The following is a 7,635-nucleotide window of genomic DNA, read 5'->3' as shown; positions in this document are numbered from 1 at the left end:
CCCCTCATTATGCCCCCCTCACTATCCCTCCTTTCATTGCCCTGCTCACTATTCCTCCCTTTGTTGCCCTGCTCATTGTGCCCCCCCTTTATTGCCTCCCCAGGCAGTTTCCCTCGCAGCACCCTCTGGCAGCCCTGTGGCCTCCGCTGCCTCCCCTCGGGGTGCCCAAGCCACCCGGCCTCCTCCTAGCGCTGGCAGAGAAGCCCCATGGCCTGTCCCAGTCCTTTCCCTCTTTCTCCTCCTGTGACTTTTGAGGTCAGCTCCCCTCACCCCTCTCCTCATCCTGGCTCCTCCACCCCACAGCTGGTTTCCTCCTTCTCACCTAGCGATGCTGCTGGCAGGGCAGACCAGGGAGCCAGGACTTCCCCAGTGCCCGCTTCCCCCTTCGGCAAATGCGTGGAGGTTGAGGAGCTTGGGGGGACTTGGGGTTGTTACTTGTGAGTGGCCGGGGTGGCCAGCCTGGGACGTGGCGCTGCGTTGTGGCCTGGACAGAAGCAGCAAGGGCTTGTCCCTGTGGAAAGCTCGAGGGCCAGGGAATGGGACGCTTCAGCTGAGCAACAGGTAATGCAGGTTGCTCAAGACTGCTACTTGGCTGATGACAGTAAGCCGCCCGTGTGGGCGTTACAAGGTCATTCATTCAAATTCACATAGTCTTGGAGGGAGGAAAACAGGAAAGCTGCCCTTGCATCAGAACATCATCATTTTGTATTCTTACACTATCATTTGGGGCTTTAAATTTCTTTCTCCCAGGACACTGACTGTGCCCATCTTTTTCCCTGAAGATTTTAGTCGAAATTGCGTGTCCAAATCCATAAGAAGACTAGTAGTCTCAGTGGAGATTCAGTGGCCAAATCTCCAAATCCAAATCGAATCAGAAGACCCTTTAATCGATTCAGAGAGATTTGGAAAGATTTGACGATTCAGACATAGACACAGCTTTAAATGTTTTTTTCCTACATACCTCAAGGTACCAGGAGGGTCGTGAATGCTGCGATGCTGGGGCGTGCAGAGTGTCTCGTAAGAGTGCGGGGGACTCCCCAGTGCGTTTGGCAGCAGACGCGGAAGTGAACCAGAAGCACTTCTGGGCCCGCCAGGGAGCACGCAGGGGGGCCCCCCTGTGTCCTCCTCCAGCTCAATAACTAGGGCCTCCTGGGTCTGGGGGGCACACCTGGGGTCCCCCCAAACCCAATCACCAAGCTGGGGGGGGCCCCCGTGCACTCAGTACTTCCAGTCCACTTCTGGGTTCGCTGCCGAGCATGCAGGGGTGCCTCCCCACGCTCCTGTGGGGGACGCACCATCTGCCCCAGCATTGCAACGCTCACGAGTCGGGCCTGGTACCTCAAAGTATGTACAAAAACCATCTAAAGCTGTGTCCATGGCTGAATCGCTGACTCCAAATCAGCATTGAATCTTCGGGTTTGGCCGAATCGAATCAGGGACAGCGATCTGAATCAAGAAATTGAATCGCTGTCCCTGATTCGGGTCGAATTTGAATTGAATACGGCCAGCTTTGCAGACCCCTACAAAATATGATGCTATTAGTTGTATCAGTGCTCTTGGACTCTTGAGAAGTTGCAGATCTGTAGGTATTTCTGCAACTCTTGTGGTAACTTAATTGCTTCACGATCTATTTCTACCAATTTATTAACTGGACTAGATTTGCTGCTTAGTTGCTTCAGCAGAACTTGTTAGGAGTCTCAGAAACTATAACTAGCTTAGGGAATGGACATAACTTCTTTCCACCAATGTAATTTACAGCTGTTTGATACGTAGATATATGGCATACCCCACTTAAAGTTATAGCCTGTCAACGGAGCTCCTTAAATATTCAATTCTGTCCTTGCTGCTATATCAGCACCCCTGAACCTGACTAAATACTGTCATTTTCAAGTCTTCTAATATCAGCCCCTTGATGGTTGCTTTCCCATCATTGTGTCTGGTGCTAATTATGCAGTTAAACAGAGTATAATTACATCACCAAGTAGGTAGTTTTGTCTGAAAGGTTCTTTATGCTTCACTAGTGTAAGTACTTGGATGATATGCAGATAGCACAATGTCAAGCTCATGTTTTTCTTAAGTTAACCAGTAAAATGAATTTTACACTGATCCGGTATGCACAGAAGTGGAGTACACTGTTAAATGTACTGGGCTGCAGAGCAGTCTGGCCTATGTGGTTATTTCCATGCAGTACACAGTCATTACAGTGCCCTGCAACTAGATTGTGGTGGAGCAGATAGTGGTTTGTTTGCTCTGGGCAGACCTGACACCCTGAGATAAGCTGCAGACGCATGACACTTACATCAGCGTAGTTTTGCCCCTGGTTTTTTCCTCGGGTAATTTTATATCTGATTTCAGAAGGTATACTGGTGTAGGACTGCATGGTGTCTGTTCCTCTTTTTTACACTTGTTTTTAAAAAAGAAAAAGTACCTAATGTCCATTCCCTCAAAGACCTAGCTTCTGCATGCGAGCACTGTTGTTCCTTCAGTTAGTATGCCTTGTACAGTCACTGTATTCAAGTTATTTACAGTTGTCCAGTTTTCAGATACATGCATGAAAACTTAATGGTCATAAAATCTAAGTGTGGTTTTTAGATTCATTCATTGCGCTTACCTTCTGAAAATTTGGTTGGAATATGAGATGTCGTAACAATTCTGCACCAGCCAGGACTCAAATGAGGGGGGAAAACATGAGTTTCAGGTTTGCAGTATTAGTTTTACAACAGGCACAGTGTTTAATGTAAAATGGTGGCTAAAATGGTGTTTTTGACCTTTTTGAGTAAACAGCCAGTGGTAAATAGTTGTTTCCTCTCTGTGATAGTAAAGGGGTCCTAATAAAGTACTACTGTCTTACTTGGACTACTCTAAATGATTCTTCTCTCTTATAATGAGCATTTAGGAATTGTGATTTTTGCAGTAGTCTCATGATTAATATTCACGTTTCATATTTTGGAACATTCTTTGCTTAACTTTTCTTAAACCTGCATGCTCCATTTTTCTTTTTCTTAGTGGTAGTGTGCAATGTTGTGGAAGTTATGATTGTAGGGTTACTTCAGTGTCAGTCTTCAAAAATTAGAAGTAAAATTCTGTTAACTTTTTGAATGCTCTGTAGCTGCTCATCGTTCTTTCAGTGAATGATGCACATGAGCAGTTTTCCAAATCGGGAAGAAGTCATCTGCATAAGTTGATCAACAGTCATGAATGTTCACTCTTGTCGTGTGATCTGAAAACTGAGGATGGGGGAGAGCTGGATATTTTGCCCATGTCTTAAGTAATTTATTTTTACAAGGTGACTGTTGGGAAAACTGGTTGCTAAAAGCCCATTTCTGAGGTTCCTTGTACTAGAACCAGAAAAAGGAAGCCGTTGGCAGGCTAGCGTATTTTATTTATTAATACACTTCCAGTTGTTGTTGTTCAAATTCCCATAACAATCTTCTGCTAACTACCCAAGCCCAAATGTAGCCCTGTGCGCTCCTGTGGGAGCCACGATCTGACTTGATGGTACTTCTGGGCTTCTAAAACAATATACAGCAATAGCAAGCAACTTTACTGTTGAGCTCAGTGGTTTACCCTGTATTTGGGCTTTACAGACTTGTCAGTTTGCTTATGAAACTAAGCAATTCTTGAAACTTAACACTTAATCCATGCCTACCATTTTTGCAGGTGGGGAAAGGGAATTAGACAGCTTCTGGCTTTGTACTAAATGGATTTGATGTGTAGATTAATTGGACATGGAAAATGAAAAAGGGAGGCAATGTCTAACTATTTTTAGAAGAATAAACCTTTTCTGATGCATATTGGGTTACCCAAGTTTGCCACTACCATACACGCATCATCTTTCTATTTTTTAAATAGATTTTAGAATTATTGTTGGAAGCAAACACCTTTTAATCTTATTGTGTGAAGTGGCATTTTTCTTACCTTATAAACTCAAGTTATTGTGATTTTTTAAATGACAGGACCTTTTCCTCAGCTGGAAAAATCTTTAGAGTGGACTAAGGTGACTGTTGTACAAGGCTGTAAATTGTGACTGCTAGTATTGTAGCCTTAATATTTTGTGTAACCTCTAATTTATGGGGTGTGTGATCTAGGTGTTTAGCATCTATCCACTGAATCATTAATATGCTTCCCTATGTGTGGTGATGTGGTCATAACTATATACTCTTCCATACAGTCCATACTAATACGTTATTCTAAAAAGTAAATGCCCTTCTAACCCTGGGAGTCTCTTCCATCCTTTTCTGTACTGATTCCATCAGGGGACGCATAAGGGTAGATAGCCAAGCAATGGCCTCTTATTAGGCCTGTGCGAAGCGGCTAGGATTCACTTCAGATTTGGGTCCAGCCAATTCGGGGGACAGTGGTTTGATTCAGTGATTCGAATCACTGTACCAAATTGATTTGTCTGAATCTGATTCGGAGATTCGGCTTCCGCTGACTCTGAATAAAATGGGCCCCATTCTCCGCCTGCTCTCCCAGCCCCGCCCATGGCTGCCCCACACCGCCCCAGTGTCCTGGCTCTTTAAAAAAATGAAAAAAAGCCCCACACTCACGGGCTCCTGCCTGGCCAGTGGGGAGTGGCGATCCTCCATGCTGCATGGGGGTGCTGTGCAATGAGGCCCCAGAAGCCCCAACAGCTGTTGCAGCAGCCAGTGAGTTTAGGGCTTTTTTTTTTTTAAAAAGAACTGGGGGGTGTGGGGAGATTTAGCCTCTGAATCAAATCATCACCTGAAGCTTCGCATAGCCCTACTTTTTATGCATAGCGTCCCAACTGTTTTGACCAGGGCTACATATTACAGCCTTTAAAATCATGACGGTTGAGTGCAGCCCTGCCTACGTTAACACCATAACCAATAGTTACTATCACTATTTGTGGCAAAAGGCTAATGCATATAATCCTGGTAATGTCTACATCGTTGATGTAGCATAGAAGAAAAACTCTTGAGTACATCTAGCCTTATTGCATGTGAACAGCTGATTCTTCTATCTATATGTACCTAATAACTGTAAATAGATCTATTTTATTTAAAGGATTCATCTCCGTTCAAATTTGAGATCTTAAATGTAAAATTAGTTCACTTGGTCTTTGAGGGAAGCGAGCTCTCAGTGCTAGGAATTTGTAGCTTATTGCTGGCTTGGGTGCTAATACCCTGGTGTTGGACAAGTCATTTCTCCCTCAGCCTGCTCTCCCATAATACAGTTTACTTGCCGTGAGTTTTGGGAGCATTAAGTACCAACAAATAGAGTTTGTGCATATCATTTTTTTTTTTTAAACTTGGCATAATATAATAAGCAGCACCGTTTAGATTGACCTAAATTAAAAAGCAAACTTTTTTTATTATTTGCTTAAACCAAACTATTTGGGGTCAAATGAAACAATCTTCAAAATGAAGAAATAGGAATAGTTTGTCAATGGGTTTTTTGTTTTTTAAATCTTTTTAACTTTCCTATAAAATACTTTAAAAGATGGGGTAAGTGTTGATTGGTCTACTGCAGCTCCTTTCAGCTTCTCTGCCAGCCCTCTGTGGCTTCAGAAGAACTTTTCATTGCTTCCGTATTGTTTTCTGGAATACCCTAACAGATGGAGATACAAATTATACAAGGAAATGGTGCCTTGGACTTTCCCACAGTGCTTTCAGTTGCAAAAAGTAAATTTTGAATGAGAGATTTATTTCTCTCTAATATCCCCATTATGCTCATGTTTGGTGTTACTTGAAGTAATGGTAAGAAACTTACAGAATTAAGTTACCATTGTCCTATTCAGTAACTGAGTTTGCTTTGTAAGTTCTTGTTTCCTGGGTGGGACTATCAGGCTTGTAAGACGTAAGTTTCTTCCATAGAAGCTTGTTCCCATAATGTTTTTTATATTATCCAAAGTAAATATTCACACCCCAGGAACGTCCAAGAGAGTGGAGTTAAACTTTTTAAATAACAAAAGAAAACATCAACGACCAACATTTGAAACTTGGCCTGTTCTTTATCCTTTTTCCTAAACAACTCCCGAAGAAATTATATGCAAGGGTGATCCTGATCTATATTTAGCTTTATATGTAATGATGACATTTAAGATGGAATCAAAGCAGCTGATTCATATGTATAATTGTCACTAGTTCTTGCAGGTCGGACGTGGCACATCTAACTTCTGGAAATTCTGCCTTAAATAGAGGCAGCAGAACAATGATGTTACCATTCTATTTAAAACCTATTCTTTCCCGTTTTCCTATGTTTAGTTACTTTGGTGTGGTAGTAGTGGTGGCTTGGTGCAAGGCCTGTGTCGCACTTGGAGCCCATTAAAAGGGATGTTACCGAGAGAATAAGCTGGACATGGCTTGGCTATCTAATGCAGAGAGGCCAAAAAAATTAATAGTTTAAATCCCTTATATTTATCAGAGAGCATAAAAAGGCACGTGCGTTATGTTGTTGGTTTCCAGCTTACGTTTACAACATGCATTTCACAAGTAGACTTTGAAAACAATGGGAAAATTGTTGAACTGTATTTTCACTCCCTCCTGCAGCAGTTCATGAGTTTGCTAGCAAACACTGAACAGTTGAGGGAGTTTTCAAGCAAAGAGATGAAAGGCAGTTTTACCTGCCTTGGTATCAGCTGCTTCATGATTCTTTAGCATTTTGCTCCAAGCAGTATCATATGAGCTCCATTCAGAGTCCTGTGATAGCTTTATAACTACTTGTGTGAAGGCACTCTTGTTCAAGTTTACAGTACGAACAAAAACGCATTCAAATAACTTCCTTTTAATCCAAGTATCTTTCTGGTTAATATTAAGTAGAAATAAAGTGTTTTTATATGAAGTGATGATATGAAGTTCCCTTCTTAAGGAGAACTATAAATTTAGCTGCATTACCAAAAACTGGAAGTAGCTTATACAACTAGTTGTGAATAAGGTATGTCTTCAGTGTAGTATTTCACAGAAGTACACCAAAGACCAGTGAATTGGATTTACAGTATGAGGTTTTTTAACCCCATCTTACTAGATTTGTGGACCATCTATTTTTCCAAATATTCAGTGGTACTCCCCAGTCTCTACATAACTACACCACCTGCATTTATGGACAAAGAATATGGTTGAAGATTGCATGTCTTAATGCAGGGGTAGGCAATGTTTTTTGGCTTGAGTACCGAAAAAAACACAGCGTCTACCTTGGTAGGTGCCAGAGTGCCAGCAAGACAGAAAAACAAAATTGAGGGGGAGAGGGGGTACATGGCAGGACTCACTGCATATTAGTATATTTAATAATCCTAAATGTTGCCTTTGTTGTGTATTCCTTGTTTGTTGAGCATGTTGCAATGAGAGAGAAAAAAGAGAAATAAGAGAAAGAGGAGAGAGAATGAAAAAGGAGAGCAGAGAGAGAACCAGACACACACGGAGAACCAGAACACACCCAGAACAGACACATGCACACCAGAACCAGACACGTGTGCGCACACAGATGCACAGGGGCAGACAGAGCCAGGTGCACAGGCACATGGAGCCGGGCTCCTGGGCCACTGGACAAAGTCCACTCCGAGGCATGTGTGCACCCGCTGGTATGGAGCTGATGCCGGAGCCCAGAGCAGAAGTTTGCAGCCTCCTGGCTGCAGCCAGCCCAGGCTCTGGGTAGCTGCTGCCCACCACGGCCGGG

Source organism: Alligator sinensis, unplaced genomic scaffold, assembly GCF_000455745.1.
Source record: "Alligator sinensis unplaced genomic scaffold, ASM45574v1 scaffold876_1, whole genome shotgun sequence".
Taxonomy (NCBI): Eukaryota; Metazoa; Chordata; order Crocodylia; family Alligatoridae; genus Alligator; species Alligator sinensis.
The sequence above is the reverse complement of the archived record's forward strand: the minus strand, read 5'-3'. Positions refer to the sequence as shown.